This window comes from Pristiophorus japonicus, chromosome 13 (genome assembly GCF_044704955.1).
Source record: "Pristiophorus japonicus isolate sPriJap1 chromosome 13, sPriJap1.hap1, whole genome shotgun sequence".
In the NCBI taxonomy this organism is placed as follows: domain Eukaryota; kingdom Metazoa; phylum Chordata; class Chondrichthyes; family Pristiophoridae; genus Pristiophorus; species Pristiophorus japonicus.
Window position 1 is genome coordinate 116,268,216 of NC_091989.1, and position 22,886 is coordinate 116,291,101.

At 45.5% G+C, this 22,886-nt stretch overlaps 1 protein-coding gene across 1 annotated transcript in view; it reads right to left on the minus strand.

Moving 5' to 3' along the window:
• The window catches only part of pllp (plasmolipin), a 41,479-nt gene that overhangs the window by 12,787 nt on the left and 5,806 nt on the right, over positions 1-22,886 (minus strand). The gene's annotated exons all lie outside the window — the stretch shown is intronic.

A 22,886-nucleotide genomic window follows, 5' to 3' on the forward strand; every position in this document is an offset into this window, starting at 1 on the left:
ATATCACGCATAGAGCCTAGCCTCCCACAACACCTCAATTGGCATTGGCCAATGTGGAACAGGGGCATACATGGACCAGGAACATCCCTGGTTCAATTCGCTATCTGCTCATCAATACAGTTATAGGGCGCCAACTGTTAGCGTAGCGGAGATCAGATAAGTTAGCACACATTGGGAACTGGACCTCGGACTTTCCTGGTCAGTACGGTTCAGTACACTAGATGGGGCTTTTTTTGCTGTCAGTTTTCTCCCCTCCTCCTCCTCTTGAATATGTTGATCATGTTGGAGTACGGTTCCAGGGGTGGCCTCCTGTGTCTCACAGAAATGTCTATTGGTCAGTGTGTGAGCCTGTAAACTGGGTGTTGGATGGCTATTGGTCAGTGTGTGAGCCTGTATGAGTGTTGGCGAAAGAGGTGGGTTTTTAAACAGGACCTTATAGGAAGTAAAATGGTTTAGAGAGGGAATATTGGAGCCTGGAGCAGAGTTGGCTGAAATACCCTTAGAATTTAAACATGTAACAACAAGGTATTTGGTGCAAATTGGTTAATCTTTTGATCAATGAATATGCAGATCAGAGGTGCAGATGTTCACACAAGGGAGTTTTGTTGGATTCTTTGTGATTCTTTTATTGAATGGTGGTTACTTTTACATGATGCAGGAGATAGGAGAGTCATTCTTGAGATGCTTTTCAGACTCTCCTTTAAACTTGTGTATTTACTTTGTTTTCATCGCTATCTTATATGTGTGCATCACTTACTCCCCATAAGCTGCACTATAGTGTAGTTTTACTTTTTTCTTTACATTTATATAGCACCTTTCATAACCTCAGGATGTTGCAAAGTGCTTTACAACCAGTGAAGTACATTTGTAGTCACTGATGTAATGTAGGAAACATATCAGCTAATTTACGCACAGCAAGGTCCCACAAACAGCAATGAGATAATGACCAAATAATCTGTTTTAGTGATGTTGGTTGATGGATAAATATTGGCCAGGACACTGGGGAGAATTCCCCTGCTCTTCTTCAAAATAGTGTCATGACATCTTTTACGTCCACCTTGGAGGGCAGACAGGGCCTCTATTAATGATTTGTCTGAAAGACGGCAACTCCAACAGTGCAGCACTCCCTCAGTACTGCACCGGGTTGTCAGTCTGGATTAGCTGCTCAAGCCTCTGGAATGGGATTGAACCCACAGTCTTCTAACTCAGAGGCGAGAGTGGGACCACTGAGCCACGGCTGATACTCAACACTAAAGCTGAGAAGGGTAATGGGCTATAATGTTCCTTGTGCAGCTGGCTCCTGTCCCACAGTCTTGCAGAACCGATAGAAACCCCAAAGTCAACTTGCGAGATGTGCCAAGGCTGTCCACTGCAAGGTTCACCCCAGTGGCCAGTCTACCCTGAGTTTTCCTTAGGCTGCACGTCATAAGATGGTGGCACTAACACCCAACTAAAAGCAGCTCTTAAACAACTAGGATTTTGGTAGTAAACAAGATTGTCGACATGCAAAAGTTGATGTCTGTAGTGTAAATGCAAGGAATCCAACCCTCAGGACACAGGCTACACAGCAGCACTACAGAGACCAGCTTCCATCGCTCAGCCTCAAAGAACCTTGGCACATGCGCAAAAGGAGTGCAAGTTTAGTGGTTTGTGCAGCAATATAATGAAATTAGCGCAACTCAATATGAATAGAGTGCAACAAACTAAAATGAAAAATAAACTTGTTGCCAAGGCCGAGTATTGTACATTCAATCATTGTCTCTTGTGCAGGAAAATAAAACGGTGGAAATGCACCTTGACCAGCAAGATTGTAAATGGAGTGGAGGGACTGAGAGACCTTGGTTTGTAGATACACAGGTCATTAACAATGGCAGCACAAGTAGATGACACCATCAAAAGTGAAACAGAATCTCTGGTTCTATAACTAGATGCGGAGAATAGAAAAGCAAGGAGGTAATGTTGAATGTTTACAGATCTTCAGTCAGCTTGAAGCTGCAATTGTGTGTGTAGTTTTGGACACCCCATCAGAAGAAAGATATAAAAGCAATGGATGTTCCCACAGGTGAGGATTTACAATTATGAAGAGAGACCCGAGCAGTTGGGGACGTTTCACTAGAGCCGAGAAAGTTAAGGGGTTACTGTCATGTATGTAACCAGCATACTACTGTAACCCTTACACAATTGTAACCCTCATGTAACCACTATATACTGTACATACTTACTAGAAATGCACACCTTGACCACAGGGGGTGTACTTGTGGGAGACACTCCTTACCTGGAGATTCAGGTATATAAGGGGAGGTCCCTCGCAGGGCCAGCACTCCTTGGTCCAGGTAATAAAGGTGAAGGTCACAGAGTGACTGTGTCTGCAGTACATGCCTCGTGTGATTATGTTTAAGAGTTAAGGACTCAACACCTGGCGACGGGAAACGGGAATCACTGAACCCAGAGGATGGCCACCAGTAGTTCAGAGGAACGTTACTGTGTGGGTGAAAACTGGGACGATTTTGTGGAGAGACTCCAGCAGACCTTTGTCATGAAGGACTGGCTGGGAGAGGATGCGGCTGACAAGCGTAGGGCGCATCTAGTCACAAGCTGCGGGACAAAAACGTATGTGCTGATGAAGGACCTGCTCGCACCCCACAAACCGGCCGACAAGTCTTTTGAAGAGCTCAGCCAGCTGATCAGCGAACACTTAAATCCGGCGACCAGCATACACATGGCCTGGCACTAGTTCTACACACACCGACATCGGGAAGGGCAAAACATCTCGGACTTCGTGGCAGACTTCCGGCGCTTGGCCAGTCTCTGCAAGTTCTCAGACACCTGCAGGGGGGAGATGTTAAGGGATTTTTTCATTGAGGGCATTAGCCATGCCGGGATCTTCAGGAAGCTCATAGAGACCAAGGACTTAACTCTAGAAGGGACAGAATTGATAGCTCAAACTTTCATCGAGGGGAAAGGAGAGACCAAGCTAATTTACGCGAGTAGTCCTGGGTCCAACATGGCAATGGACCAAGGAATTAACGTGATAAACGTGGCTCAAGATCTCGCAGTCAGGCAAAGGCATTTTGAAACTGCAGCTGTCAGACAAAGGCATTTTGAAACTGCCCAAGCTGAAACCGACTCTAAGGTGGGCCCCCGACAGGGACAATGGAGAGGGGAGCGGCAATTCACGCAATCAAGGGGACCATTAACACCCACCATCAGAGTGTTTAGAAACAACCAAGGGAACAATCAGAGAGGAATGCCTGCTATCAGTCCTTTTGTGAACAACGATCTCAGCCAATGTTGGAGATGCGGGGGCAGACATTATGCAAAAAGCTGCAAATTTCAGCAGTTCGTCTGTAGGAATTGTAATGCCAGAGGACATTTGGCTAGTGTTTACAAACCGCCAGTAGCGAGGCTAATCTATGAAACAGGGGAATCAGGCGAGGGGCTTGCAGTGCAGGACAATGCCTGGGGTAAAGCCATGGATGCTGAAGTTCAGCGGGTTCATGTGGGTGACGTCCACAGCTCATACACCAAAACGCCACCCATAATGATGAAAGTTTTATTGAATGGCATCCCGGTGTGCATGGAGCTGGACATGAGAGCTAGCCAGTCCCTCATGAGTGCACAACAATTTGAGAAACTATGGCCACACAGAGCTAGCAGGCCCAAACTGGAACAAATTAATACGCAGCTACGGACGTACACCCAAGAGATCATTCCAGTGCTAGGCAGTGCAAACGTGGTGGTAATACACAATGGGTCACAGAATCGGCTGCCACTCTGGATTGTTCCAGGAAATGGCCCCGTGCTTTTGGGAAGGAGCTGGCTAACCGAGATGAACTGGAAATGGGGGGATGTGCATGCCATTTCACCTGTGGAGCGAAGCTCATGCTCACAGGTACTACAAAAATTCGAGTCACTGTTTCAACCCGGTGTCGGAATGTTCAAGGGCACAAAAGTAGTTATACGCACCACCCCGGACGCCAGACCAGTGCACCACAAAGCCGTGCCGTACGTGATGCGTGAGAAAATAGAGAGTGAATTGGACAGCCTGCTCAGAGAGGGCATAATTTCGCCCGTTGAATTCAGTGACTGGGCAAGTCCCATTATTCCTGTCCTTAATGCAGACGGCTCGGTTAGGATCTGCGGTGACTACAAAGCCACCATCAACTGGGTGTCCCTGCAGGACCAATACCCGCTCCCGAGGGCGGAGGACCTTTTTGCCATGTTGGCAGGTGGCAAGCTGTTCACTAAATTGGACCTCACTTCGGCCTACATGACTCAGGAACTGGCTGAAGAATCCAAGCTTCTGACCACCATCATGACGCACAAGGGTTTATTCATCTACAACAGGTGTCCTTTTGGCATCCGTTCGGCGGCCGCCCTCTTTCAGAGAAACATGGAAAGCTTGCTGAAATCCATTCCCGGCACAATCGTATTCCAGGACGACATCCTAATAACGGGTCGAGACAGCGAGGAACACCTCCACAACCTGGAGGAGGTGCTAAGCCGACTGGACTGGGTAAGCCTGCGGCTGAAGAAGGCCAAGTGTATGTTTTTGGCCCCAGAGGGTTGCCACAGACGGAATCCGGCCTACCGAATCCAAAACGGAGGCGATCCATCGTGCATCCCGGCCTGGCAACATATCGGAGTTGCAATCGTTCTTGGGACTTTTGAACTATTTCGGGAACTTCCTGCCGAACTTAAGCACATTGTTGGAGCCGTTACACGTGCTCCTGCGTAAGGGTTGTGAATGGTTTTGGGGGGACTGTTAAGAACGGGCTTTCAACAGGGCGCGGAACCTGCTTTGTTCTAACAAACTGTTAACGTTGTATGACCCCTGTAAAAAACTAGTTTTAACATGCGATGCATCATCATACGGGGTTTGGTGTGTGTTGCAGCAGGGTAATGGAAACGGACAACTCCAACCGATGGCTTATGCCTCCAGGTCGCTCTCCCAGGCAGAGTGTGGGTACGGCATGGTCGAAAAGGAAGCACTCGCTTGCGTTTATGGTGTGAAAAAAATGCACCAATACCTTTTCGGCAGACCGGTCGAGTTAGAAACAGACCACAAGCCGTTAATTTCTCTGTTGTCCGACAGCAAGGCGGTCAATGCAAATGCGTCAGCTCGCATACAGCGATGGGCTCTCACGCTGGCTGCGTATGACTACACCAAACGGCACCGGCCAGGCACCGAAAACTGCACTGACGCGCTCAGCAGACTTCCCCTGGCCACCACTGAGGGGGCGGCGGAGCAAAGCGCTGAGATGGTCATGGCCATTGAGGCTTTTGACACCGCAGGCTCCCCCATCACAGTCCGCCAGATCAAACTCTGGACCAACAAGGACCCCCTCCTATCCATGATAAAGAAATGTGTCCTGACGGGGGATTGGGCGCCCACGCACGGGGCGTGCCCCGAGGAGGTCAGACCGTTTCAGAAACGGATGGATGAGCTCTCCATCCAAGCCGACTGCCTGGTATGGGGCAGCCGAGTGGTCATGCCCCAGAAGGGGAGGGAAGCATTCATCAGGTAACTCCACAGCGAGCACCCTGGAATTGTGCTAATGAAGGCAATTGCCCGGTCACATGTATGGTGGCCGGGGATTGACAGACCTGGAACACTGGGTTCGCAGGTGCACGACGTGTGCCCAGCTGGGCAACACCCCCAGGGAGACCCCGCTTAGCCCGTGGCCCTGGCCGACCAAGCCTTGGTCACGCATTCACGTGGACTATGTGGGCCCGTTCATGGGAAAAATGTTCTTGATAATTGTCGATGCATACTCGAAATGGATCGAGTGCATCATATTAAACTCGTGCACGACATCCATCACCGTGGAGAGCCAGCGCACGGTTTCGCGACCCATGGCTTACCGGACATTCTGGTCAGCGACAATGGCCCGTGTTTCACCAGCCATGAATTCCAGGAGTTTATGTCAGGTAATGGCATCAAACATGTCCGGACGGCGCTGCTCAAGCCGGCTTCCAATGGCCAGGCGGAATGTGCGGTCCAAGTCATAAAGCAAGGCATGCTCCGCATCCAAGGACCCTCTCTGCAGTACCGTCAATCGCACCTCCTGCTGGCCTATAGGTCCCGGCCGCACTCGCTCACGGGAGTTCCGCCAGCGGAACTCCTCATGAAACGTACACTCAAAACGCAGCTGTCCCTCATCCACCCAAACCTGGCAGACATTGTTGAGGGCAAGCGCCAGTCCCAAACCGAGTGCCACAATCGTAACTCAAGGGAGAGGTGTATAGAAATGGATGATCCGGTATTTGTACTTAACCATGCATTGGGACCTAAGTGGCTAGAGGGCACCGTAATTGGTAAAGAGGGAAACAAGGTCATAGTCAGACTCAATAATGGACAGATATGCCACAAACACTTGGACCAAGTAAAGAAAAGGTTCAGCATAGACACCGATGAACACGAAGAAGAGTATGAGATGTCAACCACACCACTGCCAATGGACGAGCAACAAGAACAATCACCAACATGCACAGTCCCTGCGGCCAGCCCGGACAGGCCGGAGTCACCTCAGGTGACAGAAACGCAAGCCAAGGCTCAGCCACCAGAGTCTCAACTGCGGCACTCCACGAGAGAGCGTCGACCACCTGATAGCCTTAACCTTTGAGTCAAAAATACGTGAGGGGGGGGTGGGAGGTGATGTCATGTATGTAACCAGCATACTACTGTAAACCTTATACAATTGTAACCCTCATGTAACCACTACATACTGTACATACTTACTAGAAATGCACACCTTGACCACAGGGGGTGTACTTGTGGGAGACACTCCTTACCTGGAGATTCAGGTATATAAGGGGAGGTCCCTCGCAGGGCCAGCACTCCTTGGTCCAGGTAATAAAGGTGAAGGTCACAGAGTGACTGTATCTGCAGTACATGCCTCGTGTGATTATGTTTAAGAGTTAAGGACTCAACGGTTACGATGAGGCAAATGATAGATTATTTCCATTGTTCAGTGAGATGATAATGAGGGCATAAATTGAAGATAATCATAAAGAGAATAAAGGGGAGGTGAGAAAAGATGTCTTTCCACAGAAGCTCATTAGATTTTGAATTCTCTGCCACAAACCATTGTTGAAGCAGGGCCTATAAATTATTTTAAATGGGAATTAGATAGCTGCCTGACAAAGAGGAATATTGAAGGTTATTGAGAGTGCGGGTTTAAACTCGGTTGCTCATGTGGAGAAAAACACTGACTCGATCTTGTTGGACCAAATGGCCTGTAACATTCTACAGGTCTGTTGCTCAGATGATGTTTGCACCAGTAATCTTTTGATCCTGTTGAATCCGTTATAGACAGAAAGGGATGTCTTATTCTGTTATGGTTTGGGGCCCTCTGGATGGAACAGAGCCATGTAGGTGTTGGGTTGTAATCAGAGTCTTCTTCTGTAACAACACAAGAAAAATAAAAGAATGGGAAAAGGCCATTCGTCCCATCAAAGCTCATTTTCCCAGTACCCCAACTCTGCCATCATAACATCCAGTTTAATTTTGAGAGAGTGTTAATAATTCTCTCCCTGCTGTCCTAGCCAGCAGATTAGTGGAAAATGTCATCACTAAGCAGGGAAATTCTTCTTAATGTGTGTTTTAAATTTAAACATGTCCTTTGGTCCTACTTCTTGCGTTTCTAGCCGAGTAGTTTTTGCATGAAGATAAGGCTTTCATTAGTATGTCTTCTCTTAAATTGATGTCACATTATTTCCATACACCACATCTGTGTTTAAATGCTATTACTGTTGGAACAATTGGCTGTTCTTTATAACTCGTTACTTCAGTGATGGTGGCTTTGGAGATTTCTGTTACACCATTAGGACTATCTAATTTCTAAATAGTTCCCCTGGTGACTCAGTGGAATACTGCATGGCCTGATTTGGCTCGGAGACATATAAGCTGAGGTTCAATCCCTAGTTTGGCCTGAGACAGCGGATTTCAGCCAGGGCGGCACGGAGAGTTACAATTGGCCTCACTATCCTGGGCTACGAAGGGGGAAAATGAGCCATTGTTTTGGATCACTATTCAGTGACCCTGCTGGAAAGTGTGGATGTGAGGCAATGACAGGATCAGGCTCTTGTGATGTCCCCCATGGTTAAATAGCCTATTGATACTTATGTGTGGCCACTTAGCCGAGGTATTCAAAGGCTGCCAGCACCTATGGAACTGCCTTCAGGAGAAGCAAGAAATAACATTTTAAAATTGCCCTAAATGAAGCATTTGTCCAAAGCCTTGATTGGAATGAACTGTATGTCACTGATCACAGTGCCTTGTTTTTGTAAGGACTGATCCTTTCTCCTCGTTGTCTCCATTCCTATTATTGAACTACTGCAGTGAAAACAATGGCCGCAGTGTTGCAATTTTTATTAGGCTTGTAATGTGTTGTCATAGTGCATAATGTGCTTCAATAAGCTTCCCTTGTTGCTATAAAAAAAGTCTCATGAAATGTAATCCGATGTCATCGAGGTATTGTTGTTGATCCTCGGACTGCAGCAGCATCAGTTGCTAAAGTGTGGCAGGGTGCCATGTTCTCGTGTTTGCTTCCCAGCCTGTTCTCTCAGCCAGGATAGCAATATGGGGCATCACAATTGGTGGTGGCACTCATGGGCAAGGAAGAATCAGCTGGGCTTCCTACTTCTCATCCCTGTTGGAAAGTGCCAGTGTGTGGATGGCGGGGAGGACAGAACGTGACTCAACTGTGATGACCCCCTTGATCAAATTGTTTGCCATCACTCCAATATCAAGGTTTCATGTGTATCATGGCCACTTGGATGAGGTAGCAGAGGGCACTGTATCCCAGTAAGGAGTCTGTCCATTCAGGAAGGGAGAGGGATGTATATTTCACTCTGTGTTCATTCTCTACATCAGTCACTTTTTCTATCTGCTCTTGTTCCCTAATGCAGTGGTTGTTTGAGGAAGTCCCACATCTCACGATGAATAAGCTTTAGAATGAATGATGTCCTGTAGCGAGCTGTTAAATATTATTTATTGTAATGGGAATAGTCTGTATTGGGGAGAGGTAACGGTAATGGATTGGTGTGTGGTCTGAAATGATCTCGGCGGGAACTACAATATATCCTGTGGCATCCAAAACGTGTCAATTTTGGAATAAGATTGGTGTCATGTTCAGCAATTTGTATATTCCTGTGTACACAGCATTGAAAATACTACACATCACTTATGTGCAAGTTCTGCAGCATCAACAACAGCAGTTTAATAGCACTGGGCAGCTGCAGTTACACTATTTGTTGATGTTGAGTGGTGGTGGGCTGTGGGGGGAGTATCTCTGAGCACATGTACTCAAAACATGTATAGAGAAGGGTAATTATGAGCCTCCAACAAATTGAGAAAAGCCAGTAAGATGATCTTGGTGTCAAACGCCCAATTTCTGTAGAATTGTTAATGTTGAGCTGTATGCTTACCAAAGATACAATATAAATAGAGCATTCGGATTTCCAATACCATTTATTTGTCTGATGGTCACCACATCGCAAAAAGTTACAAAGCCCAAAGCTAATGAGGAACTGAAACCGGTCCCAGCATTATTGGGACCCCAACCACGGTATTTGCTTTGGAGGTAGCTCCAGTTAACAAAGACACATAATTGAAATCAGTGATATCCTACCTAAACTAAATGTGCCCATCACCAACCTTATCTTTCCTTCAGGACCCAAGTGTGCATCTTTCACTATCTGTTATGTATATAATGACTCAAAAAACTTGTTACTGTAAACTCACTCAAGTGTGAACCTGGTCCACTTTATTCACGCCCAAAGTGACTACAAGACATCGTACCAGCACTTATATACCAGGGCCCGCACACACACGCGTACAGCCCGATGACCTCTGACAGTGGCGCCCCTTGGTGTCTGGTGACCCCAAGCATCAATACATGACAACATCCCCCTTCAAGATCTTAGTATCAATCTCTTTACAAATTAAGACGGTCTGGGGCTTTCCGCACACGAGTTGATCATCTCAGTTCAACTCCAGTTCTGGGCGAGCATTCTGAGTCAGTTATGACTGGAGGCTGAGTAGCCGATCTGATGGGAGTGGTAATGACCATATCAGAGACTGAAAGTCCAGGTTCTGTAATGACAGCAAAGTCCTCTGATGAATGACCATTGGTTGGTTGGTCACTGACGGCATCTTCCTCAAGCGGTTCCAGTTCATCTGTGTGCCGCAGTTTCACTTGATCAACATGTTTCCTGCATGTTGCCCATTCTTGAGCACACAATAAACACTCTGTTACCCTCCTTGGCTGTGACAGTATCGGCGATCCACTTTGGACCTTGACCACAGTTCAATACATAAACCGGATCATTGACAGAAATATCACATGACACAGCAGCATGATCATGATACAATTGCTGATTCTGACCTCTGTTTTCAATATGATCATTCAAATCGGGATGAACGAGAGAGAGTCTGGTCCTGAGACTTCTCTTCATCAGTAGTTCAGCAGGGAAGACCCCAGTAAGTGTATGACGTCTTGTCCTGTAACTAAGCAATATGCGTGACAAACAGTGAACCCTGAGTCACACATTTCATGCTCTGCTTGATCGTTTGAACAGCACGCTCTGCTTGACCATTAGAAGCAGGTTTGAATGGGACTGACCTCACATGTTTAATACCATTGAGTTTCATGAACTCTTGAAACTCCAGACTTGTGAAGCAAGATCCGTTGTTGCTCACAACAATGTCAGGCAAACCGTGAGTAGCAAACATGACACGAAGACTCTCAATGGTAGCTGTGGGTGTACTGGATGACATAATAATATACTCTACCCACTTTGAATATGCATCCACCACAACAAAAATATCTTTCCCAGGAAAGGGCCCGCAAAATCGATGTGTATCCTCGACCATGGTTTAGATGGCCACGACCAAAGCCTCAGCGGAGATTCCGCTGGTACTTTACTTAGCTGCATGCAAGTATTGCACTGATGCACACATGATTCCAGATCAGAGTCAATTCCAGGCCACCAAACATGAGCCCTGGTAATGGCTTTCATCATGACAATGTCAGGATGAGTGCTATGTAGTTCACCTACAAATTTTTCTCTGCCTTTCTTGGGCATAACAACACGATTGCCCCACAGTAGACAATCTGACTGAATGGACAGTTCATCTTTACGACGGTTGTAAGGTTTGGTCTCATCACACATCTCCATAGGTATTGCAGACCAATCACACTGAAGACCACAACGTTTTACAACCGATAAAATAGGGTCATGGCTGGTCCAGATCCTAACTTGTTGAGCAGTGACAAGGGTACCTTCACTCTCAAAAGCCTCCATTACTAACAGTAGATCTGCAAGTTGAGGCATCTCCATATCTGAGGTGGGCAAAGACAGATGACTCAGTGCATCGGCACAATTATCAGTGCCCGGTCTGTGATGAATATCATAATCATAGGCAGACAGCGTCAACACCCACCTCTGAATGCGGGACGATGCATTGGTATTAATACCTTTGTTTTCCGAAAACAATGAAATGAGTGGCTTGTGATCCATTTCAAGTTCAAAGCGAAGACCAAAAAGGTACTGATGCATTTTTTTTACCCCATACACACAGGCCAAAGCTTCTTTTTCTACCATGCTGTAAGCTCTTTCCGCTTTTGACAAACTTCTCGAAGCATATGCAACAGGTTGTAGTTTACCCGACTCATTTGCTTGTTGGAGTACGCAGCCAATCCCATATGATGAAGCATCACAGGCCAATACAAGATGCTTACATGGATCATAGTGAACCAACAGCTTGTTTGAACAGAGCAGATGCTTAGCTTTCTCAAAAGCTCTATCTTGAGATACATCCCAGATCCAGTTGTCGCCTTTTCTGAGCAGCACGTGCAATGGCTCTAGTAAAGTGCTCAATCCGGGTAAAAAAATTACCGAAGTAGTTGAGTAGCCCAAGGAATGAACACAGCTCCGTCACATTGTGAGGCCTGGGTGTCTTTTTGATGGCCTTAGTTTTCGAATCCATAGGCCTGATGCCATCAGAAGCAATCTTCCTCCCCAAGAATTCAACTTCAGGTGCCATGAAGACACATTTTGAACGCTTCAGCCTGAGTCCCACTTTGTCTGGTCGATGTAAAACTTCAAGGTTGTTCAGATATTCAGCAGTGTCGCGACCTGTGACCAGAATGTCATCTTGAAACACGACAGTTCTAGGGACGGACTTTAGTAGACTTTCCATATTCCTCTGAAATATGGCTGCAACTGAACAAATTCCAAAAGGACACCTGTTGTAGACAAACAGTCCTTTATGGGTGTTGATGCAGGTGAGTTTCTTCAAAGTGTCGACAAGCTCCTGTGTCATGTAGGCCGACGTCAAATCTAGTTTAGCGAATGACTTTCCACCAGCTAGCATGGCGAACAGGTCATCAGCTCTTGGTAACGGATACTGATCCTGTTTCGAAAATTGGTTAATCGTAACCTTGTAGTTTCCACAGATCCTGACAGTGCCATCACTCTTCAACACAGGAACAACAGGACTGGCCCACTCATTAAGCTTGACCGGTGATATGACCCCTTCACTTTGGAGTCTGTCAAGCTCAATTTCAACCTTCTCCCTCATCATATAGGGAAGAGACCGAGCTTTGTGATAGACAGGCCTTGCATCAAAATCCAGATGAATCTGCACCTTGGCTCCCGTAAAATTTCCAATGCCCGGTTCAAACAAAGAAGGAAACTTCTTCAACACTTGAGCACACGAAGTGTCATCCACTGATGACAACGCTTTGATATCATTCCAATTCCACTTGATTTTCTCGAGCCAATTCCTGCCGAACAGCGTTGGACCATTGCCTGGGACAATCCATGACGGAAGATCATGAACCACACCATCATATGACATCTTGACGACTGCACTGCCAATCACCGATATAAGTTCCTTAGTGTAAGTACGCAACTTGGCATTGACTGGACTCAGCTTAGGCTTCACCACCTCAGTGTCCCACAGCTTTTCAAATGTCCTTTGGGTCATTATCGACTGACTCGCACCTGTGTCCAGCTCCATCGATACTGGCACGCCATTCAGTTTCACATTAATCATTATCAGCTGGCTCTTTCCCAAGAACGGATCCTCGAGTTGTGCATCCGGGCCAGCACTAAACTGGTCGTCATCACCAATGTGATGAGCGGCAGCACGCTTGCTCAGTTGTGGGCACATTCTCTGAAGATGCCCCACTTTGGAACAGCCGTTACAGATGTACTGCTTAAATCGACATTGATGACTCCAATGATTGCCCCCACAACGCCAACAGGGTGAAATAGGATTCGTACCAGTTGGCGGACTTTGAGCACGTAAGCAATCGTGTAGGCCCTGCCATAAACAGCTCTGCCAGACGACGACACAATCATGTTTACAGTACTTGCCGTGGAGCTCTGACTTTTCGATGACATCTGCCTCAAATTATCATCAGTCGTCATGCATGCCTGGGCAGTTGCGAGGGCCTTGCTCAAATCCAGCATCTCTGCAGCCAATAACTTCCGGAGAATCACATCATGGTTGATGCCTATCACAAAGATATCTCACAGCATGTCTTCCAACACGGTCCCGAATTTACACTCAGCAAGATGCCGCAGGTCGAATCCCGACACATCCTGGCCCTCAGCACGAACATGTGTGTAGATGCGATAGTGTGATATGATGATCACCTCGTTTGGCTTGAGATGGTCACATGCCAAAACACACAAATCCTTGTATTCTTTGTCCATTGGACGTGTAGGCGAGAGCAGGTTCTTCATGAGGCCATATATTCCTGAACCACAAACAGTGAGGAAAACCACCCGGCGCCTAACTGCGTCAATGTCTCCCGCCATGTTGTTGGCCACAAAGTACTGATCCAGGCGGTCGATAAAATCCGCTCAATCCTTACCATCCACGAATCTCTCCAGAATTCCAATAGTGCCCATTGTGTATGCGAAAGTTCTTAAGTTACCTCATCGCCAAATGTTATGTATATAATGACTCAAAAGACTTGTTACTGTAAACTCACTCAGGTGCGAACCTGGTCCACTTTATTCACGCCCAAAGTGACTACAAGACATTGTACCAGCACACACACGCGTACAGCCCGATGACCTCTGACAGTGGCGCCTCCTGGTGTCTGGTGACCCCAAGCATCAATACATGACACTATCATGGAATCAGATCCAAGGAATCCGTATCTCCATCCTATTATGAACTTGCATTTATAAAACAAATTATCACATATCTGGAGGAGATGTACCAAAATGTATCACAACTAATGAGTTGTTTTTGAACTACAGTCATTTGTTATGTAGGCTAAAAGCAGCAGCAAATTGTGATATTGGTCAGGATAACAGGAGAACTCATCTGCTCTTCAAATGGTGACATGGCATCTTTTATGTAGAACTGAACCACAGGAAGAGACAGATGAGGCCTTGGTTTAACATCTCATCCAAAAGATAGACAGAACCAAAAGAAGTCAAGTGTGATTCTTGTCTGACAGTTCTCTTTCCTCAGGTACTGTCCCCCTCTCCCTCAAATCTGCCATCATCACTCTTCTCCTCAAAACAATCCTCGACCCCTCTGTCCTTGCAAACTTCTGCCACATCTCTAGCCTCACTTTCCTCTCCAAAGTCCTTGAATGTGTTGTTGCCTCCCAAATCCGTGCCCATCTTTCCCGCAATTCCATGTTTGAATTCCTCCAATCCGGTTTCCGCTCCTGCCACAGCACCGAAACGGCTCTCATCAAAGTCACAAATGACATCCTTTGTGACTGTGACAAAGGCAAATTATCGCTCCTCATCCTTCTTGATTTGTCTGCAGCCTTTGACACGTTGATCACTCTATCCTTCTCCAACACCTCTCCACCATCATCCAGTTGGGTGGGACTGCACTCGCCTGGTTCCATTCTTCTCTATCTAAATTGGAGCCAGAGAATCACCTGCAATGGCTTCTCTTCCTGCCCCCACATTGTTATCTCTGGTGTCCCCCAAGGATCTACCCTTGGCCCCCTCCTATTTCTCATCTACTTGTTGCCCCTTGGTGACATCATCCAAAAACAGTGTCAGGTTCCACATGTACACTGATGACACCCAGCTCTATGTCTCTACCACTTCTCTCGACCCCTCCAAGGTCTCTTAATTGTCAGACTGCTTGTCCGACATCCAGTTCTGGATGAGCAGAAATTTGCGCCAATTGACTATTGGGAAATAAGCCATTGTCTTCGGTCCCTGCCACAAACTCTATTCCCTAGCCACTGACTCCATCTCTTTCCCCAGCTTCTGTCTGAGGCTGAACCAGACAGTTGGCCTAGTTTCTTCTTATGTGTCACAATGTCAATTTTTAAATCTCATTATACTCCTGTGAAGCGCCCTGGGACGTTTCACTACGTTAAAGGCACTAAATAAATACAGGTTGTTGTTGACTCTTGCCCACAGTCCAGCCTGATGCAAGTGTGTGAAATTCACCATTACCGAGATGGTTTATTCCCTTTTTCTTGGTGTTTTTTACTGTCTGAATCTCTACCAGTTAACTCATATTACAACAATGACTACATTTCAAGAGTACTGTATTGATTATGAAAGGCTTTTGGATGCCCTGAAGAGATGAAAGGCACTATATAAATGCAACTTCTTTTTTTTTAAATAAATTAACCATTTCCTCAATTGTGACAGAAGCTGAAGCCCAAAATAGTGTGCGAGTCAAAAATACAGAGGAGAAAAGCGGACAAATACTGGCCACCACATAATGGAAATAAAATTGTAAACCCAAATCCAAAACCAGCTGCACTGGCACAATGGGACCATAACCGACCACTTCCTACTGAAAGAGGTTACATCTTCTTTTATAAAGATGAAGTATGTGTAGGTAGCATAACGGTAATGTTATCAGACTAAAAACCCAGATGTGGAGATGCTCCCTTATAGTAAGTTGCAAAATTGAATGTAATCAATCTGATAAGTTGTGAATTGGCACCAGTAAAAAATGACCTGGATTGTTGTGGAGAAAGGAACCTGCCACTTCATACTTGGTCTGGCTTACATGTGACCCCAGTCTTACACTATGCGGCTGACTCTTAATGCCCAATAATGGCAGGCTCCTAGATGACTAGGAATGGGCAATAAATGTGTTACCCACATTCTGAGAGCCAAATAAAATGCTCGCACTATGGATGACACTCTAATATCAATAACATCACATTTAATGATGGGTCTTCCAAACTACCAACAGCTCTCTAGTTAAAACAAAAAAGGTTAGGCTGGATGTCTCCCTTTTCAGCAATGGGAATTATAAGTCTGTGGTGTCAATTTGGACCCAGGGCAGAGAAAAGCAAATAGTGGAGCATTCAGTTCCCTGCGACCGCTTTTCTAATGTAAAAGTATCCCATGTAGTAGGGCAGAGCTCAGAGCGCTGGTTGTAACACAGAAATGTTTCAGAATTGTAACGGTAACTTTGCTTTTGTGATTGCGTACTTCCTTCCTTGGCTAGGGAAGGTCTGTCCTCCAACTCTAGCCTCTTGCACATTTCCGATTTATTGCTCCACCATTGGTGGCTGTGCCTCCAGCTGCCTAGAACCTAAGCTCTGGAATTCCCTTTCCTTCTTTAAGATGCTCCTTAAAACCTACCTCTTTGACCAAGCTTTTGGTCACCTGCTCTAATATTTTCTTATATGGATCGGTGTCAAATTTTGTTTGATAACCTTCCCGTGAAGCATCTTGGGATGATTTTTAAAGGAGCTATATAAATACAAGTTGTTATTGTTGTCCGAGTGCACAATTCACCATTTGTAAATGCATTTGATAAGGAAATGTGGATCAAATACAGCAAAGAGATTAGCAATGAAGGAGGGCCTGTGCAGCGGCATTGAATGGATCAGTGCAAGCTTACTTAGTACATCAGTAGTTATTGTTTAAACAGCTTACAAATACTGCCTAAGACAATAAGTTGGCCACCTCCGGTGACGATCAAGTTTCCCCACCCCTCCACCCTGAGTGCCTGACCATCCACTGGAGAGCAAGGATAGTTCCAATGAAATAAGCTGACCAGGGCAGGCATGGCTTGGAAATGTAACTCCGTTACAATGACAACAAGTTCAGGACGTTGTCATTGAAGCACTTGATCATCGGCTACTTAAAAGAAAAATCCTTATGCCATGTCACTTGAGCCCTCCCATCAAATGTCACTTACAGGACATGTGCCAAACAACATTGTTCCTTCACATTGGTCATTGCTGGCTGTAGCCTCAACAGGTCGCTGATGTCTTTTAAAAATTTTAATCATCCATCAGGAGGAATCGATTTTCATTTAAAAACAAGCACACCAAGCAGTCCAGAAAAAGCTTGTTGGGAAATGGGGGTAGGTGAGGAAAAATCACAACCAGCTTAGTTAAATAAACATGCACCATCACCTAAAAACTCGAAGGAAAAGAAATTCAGGTGAATCATTGGCTGCACCTCCCAGGAGGCAGTTAACAAGAGCGCTATAGTCCAAGGCAAGGGAGCAGATCTCTTATCCATACTCCTGGGGTCAGAAAATAAGATTACAAAATGACGTGTGCATGGAGGGAGAACACATTCAATTCACTGCAAATAAAACAATTGCCCTTGTACACAGCAAAGCTATAAGCAGAAGGTTTAGTCTATCTTGTAACACACAGTGACTGCATTGCATTCACCACAGAGGTATTGTTTTATTGAATTCTATGCAATTGGGATTCAAAGTCCATCCTAGAATGGAATGTGCTGTATGAGACTGTGTAACACACCTTTGTTAACTGACAGCTCCTTGCTCTGACAAGTAAAGTTCTGATATTTCATTTTTCATCCTCTGAAGCATTTAGGCAAAAGTCTAAGCTTCTGCTGAACAATAGCTGTCCTCTGGGTACTTAACTCATAAGTCACCGCACAGGTAGACTGTCTCAAGCACCCAAACAAAACGTTTTCCCAAAGATGCACATTTTCTGATGCACAGAGTTACAAGATAAGTGCAATCAAAGTAATTACACAAGGACAATAAATTAGGTCAGTTTGGACTATGGATTGAAACCGAATGCTAAAATGAGCAAGTTAATGGGTAGACATAGAAAAAAAAAAGAGGATCTCCCAAAAATTGACTTTCAAGTGAACAATATGGAAATAGAATAAAATTGCTTACTAAGGGAAAATGGGAACGTTCGGCTTCTCGAGTCAGTTTCACCATTCAATCAGCTCATGGTTGATCTGCACCTCAACTTCATTTACCTACCTTTGCCCCTTACCCTTGAATTTCTTACCCAAGAAAAAAAATCTCTCTCAATCTCGAACACTTCAATTGACCCAGCGTCCACAGCCTTTTGGAGTGAGTGTTCCAAATTTCTACTACAACATGTGAAAAGGCGTTTCCTGATTTTGCTCCTGAATGGCTGAGCTCTAATTTTAAGATGATGTCACCTTGTTTTTGATTCCCACACATCATTTTGTATCAATCCTATCAAATCATTTTAATCTTTTAAACACCTCAATCGGATTACCCATCAATCTTCTACACTCAAGGAATACAAGCCAAGTTTACAGAATCAGAACAATACAGCACAGAAGGAAGCCATTTGGCTTATTGTGCCTGTGCAGGAAGAGCTATCCAATTAGTCCCATTTCCCTGCTCTTTCCCCATAGCCCTTCAAATTTCTCTCCAACATTAGTCAAATTCCCCTTTGAAAGTCACTGAGGTTGACATTGCCCCTTTTTATTGCACCGTTAGTGCCTCGGGGGGTGGGGGTTAACGGGACACAATGGTATTTTTGCCCGGGGAGGGGTTGCTACCACCTCCCGGGAAATTGTCCCGGAGGTTTGGGGGGCACTGTCATGGCAGTGTCACGCCCTACGATTAGCGCTCTGGGCCGGCGCGCAACCACAACCCGCGTCGACCCCTTAATGCCCCACAGGGGAAATTGCCCTGTGGGCCGCGATGCTGGCGTGGGAGGGCGTCAACGTCAGTTTCGCAACCCGCAAAGCTGCCGGACATCCGCCGCCGGCGCACCCCTTAAAGGGGAGGTTTTTAGCACCCGGGGCCGTCATCTTTATTTGTCAGCCGACTCTTGGGTCAGCCCGTCAATGTCGGCCTTCGCATCGACCTGGCCGCTATCCTGCAGTCCTGCACTCCGTTTAGAAACATAGAAAATAGGTGCAGGAATAGGCCATTTGGCCCTTCGAGCCTGCACCACCATTCAATAAGATCATGGCTGATCATTCACCTCAGTACTCCTTTCCTGCTTTCTCTCCATACCCCTTGATCCCTTCAGCCATAAGGGCCATATCTAACTCCCTCTTGAATATATCCAATGAACTGGCATCAACAACTCTCTGTGGTAGGGAATTCCACAGGTTAACAACTCTCTGAGTGAAGAGGCTTCTCCTCATCTCAGTCCTAAATGGCTTACCCCTTATCCTTAGACTGTGACCCCTGGTTCTGGATATCCCCAACATCAGGAACATTCTTCCTGCATCTAACCTGTCCAGTCCCATCACAATTTTATATGTTTCTATGAGATCCCTCTCATCCTTCTAAACTCCAGTGAATATAGGCCCAGTCGATCCAGTCTCTCCTCATATGTCAGTCCTGCCATCCCGGGAATCAGTCTGGTGAACCTTCGCTGCACTCCCTCAATAGCAAAAACATCCTTCCTCAGATTAGGAGACCAAAACTGAAACAATATTCCAGGTGAGGCCTCACTAAGGCCCTGTACAACTGTAAGACCTTCCTGCTCCTATACTCAAATCCCTTAGCTATGAAGGCCAACATACCATTTGCCTTCTTCTCTGCCTGCTGTACCTGCATGCCAACTTTCAATGACTGATGTACCATGACACCCAGGTCTCGTTGCACCTCCCCTTTTCCTAATCTGCCACCATTCAGATAAGATTCTGCCTTCTTGTTTTTGCCAGCAAAGTGTACAACCTCACATTTATCCACATTATACTGCACCTGCCATGCATTTGCCCACTCACCTAATCCGTTCAAGTCACCCTGCAGCCTCTTAGCGTCCTCCTCACAGCTCATATCGCCACCCAGCTTAGTGTCATCTGCAAACTTGGAGATATTACACTCAATTCCTTCATCTAAAATCATTAACATATATTGTAAATAGCTGGGGTCCCAGTACTGAGCCCTGCGGCACCCCACTAGTCACTGCCTGCCATTCTGAACGCCCTTCAAAGGAAGCGGCGCGCGGAGACAGTTCTCAATACCGACCCCTGCGGAACACCACAGTACACTTCCCTCCAGTCTGAAAAACAATCTTTCACCACTACGCCCTGCTTTCTGTCCCTTCGTCAATTTTGTATCACGCAGCCCCTGCCCCTTTAATACCATGGGCTTCAATTTTGCTAGAAATCTATTATGAAGGGCCTATGGCCCAATTCTGCGAAAGGCCAGGTGCAGGAAGTCCCAGCCCCAGAAGGTTACAGTCCCCAATCGGGGTGAAGGGCAATTTATAGCCCACGATTGTATCTGCTTCCAACAGCCTTTCAGGCAGTGCATCCCAGATCACAACAGCTCATTGCGAAAACAAAAAATCCTCATGTCGCCTCTGGTTCTTTTGCCAATTACCTTAAATCTGTGTTTTCTGGCTACTGACACTTCTGCGACTGGAAACATTTTCTTCTTATTTACTTGATCAAAAGCCTTCATGATTTTGAACACCTTAATCAAATCTCCCCATAACCTTCTCTGCTCTAAGAATTGCTCTGCGATTGCATGTTCTCTAGTCTTGCTGCATAACAGAAGACCTTCATTCCTGGCCTTCTAGTAAATGTCCTCTGCGCCATCTTCAAGACCTCCTAAAGTCTGTTCCTATCCTCCTACTGGTTAATGCATTTCCGAGCTTTTCCTCATCAGCAAACTTTGAAATGATGCCCTGTTTTATACACAAGTCCAGGTCATTAATATATACCAAAAAGAGCACTGGTCCCAATACCGACCCCTGGGAAACACCACGGTACACTTTCCTCCAGTCTGAAAAACAATCCTTCACCACGATGCTCTGCTTTGTGTCCCTTCATCAATTTTGTATCACGCAGCCACTGACACTTTAATACCATGGGCTTCAATTTTGCTAGAAGTCTATTATGTGGTACTTTATCAAACGCCTATTGAAAGTCCATATACACAACATCAATTCGACTACTTCAAAAGAACTCAATCAAGTTAGTCAAACGCAATTTGCCTTTAACAAATCCATGCTGGCTTTCATTTATTAACCTGTATTTTAGCAAGTGCCAATTAACTTTGTCCTGGATTATTGTCTCCGATATTTTCTTCATCACCGCTGTCAGGCTGACTGTTCTATAGTTGTTGGGTTTACCCTCTCCCCTTTTTTGACCAGGGGTGTAATTTTTGCAATCTTCTAGTCCTCTGGCACTGCTCCCATATCAAAGGAGGATTGGAAAATTGTGACCAGAGCCTTTGCAGTTTCCACCCTTGCAACTAGAATGCATCCTATCCGGACCGGGTGGTTTCTTCTTGGAGGACTGCCAAATTTCCTCCTTATCTATTATGAGTCCTATCCAATAGCACTATTTCCCCCTCCTTTACTGCAACATTGGCAGCATCTTCTCGAGTGAAGACAGATGCAGAATATTAATTTAGTACCTCAGCCATGAGAGGATCTCTTTTTTGGTCCCTAATCAGCCCACCTTTCTGCTATTTATATGTTTATAAAAGACTTTTCGGTTCCCTTTTATGTTAGCCACTAATCTATTCTCATTCGTTCTTTGCCCCTCTTAAGATCTCCTCTGTACTTTCTATATTCAGCTTAGTTCTCTACTGTAATATGAACCATACACTTGTCAGAAGCCTCCTTTTCCTGTCTCATTGCATTTATATAAAGGTTAACCTCTATATAGTGATCCAGGAAGCTCTAGCTTTGGATGCCCTTCCTTTCCCCCTCATAAGAATAAGTCTATTCTGTACCTGAACCATCTGCTCTTTGAAGGCCTCCCGTTGTTCAATTATAATTGCTGACCAATTTTTGTTTCCGATCCACCTGGGCCAAATCCCTTTTCAACTCACTGAAGTTAGCCCTCTTCCAGTTAAGTATTTTTATGCATGATTGTGCCTTGTCCTTTTACATAACTATTCTAAACCTAATGATATTATGATCACTGCTCCCCAAATGCTCTCCTACTAAAACATGTTCTACTTCATTCCCCAAAACCAGATCCAGCACTGCCTCCTTCCTTGTTGGGCTGGAAACACACTGATCAAGAAAGTTTTCTTATGCACATTTCAGAAATTCCTCCCCTTCTTTGCTCTTTACACTGTTACTATCCCTGTTTATATTAGGATAATTGAACTCCCCATTATCACTACTGTGTAGTTCTTGCATTTTTCTGCAATGTACCTGTAAATTTGCTCCTCTGTCTCCTTCCCATTGTTTGGTGGCCTATAGTATACACCCAGTAGTGTAATAGCTCTTCTATTGTTAATTTTATCCAAATAGAGTATGTCTTTTGCCCCTAAACTACTTCATCTCTCTCCGGTGCTATAATAGTTTCTTTGATCAATACATCCACCACACCCTCCTTCTTTTCCTTTAGTAAATACCTTGTTCCCAATCGCCCCCTTCCTTGAGCTAGATCACTGTTATTGCCACTCTATCATAGCCCCATGTGCCTGAAACTCACTGATTACCACGCTCCTTGTATTTACATATATGCACTCCAAACCCATCTTAGACATTCCATTAGCTTTTTGGATTGCTTTTTTTTCTTGCCTACTAGCTTTTAAGATTTGTGTATTTGGACTCCCAAAGATTTTCTCCTCCACAGTTATTAGTTTCTCATCATTTAAGAAATAGGGTGACTGCTGCCAGCCAACCGGAAGCTACACAGAAGCATTCTACGCACAAAGGTCGGGTCTCAAATAA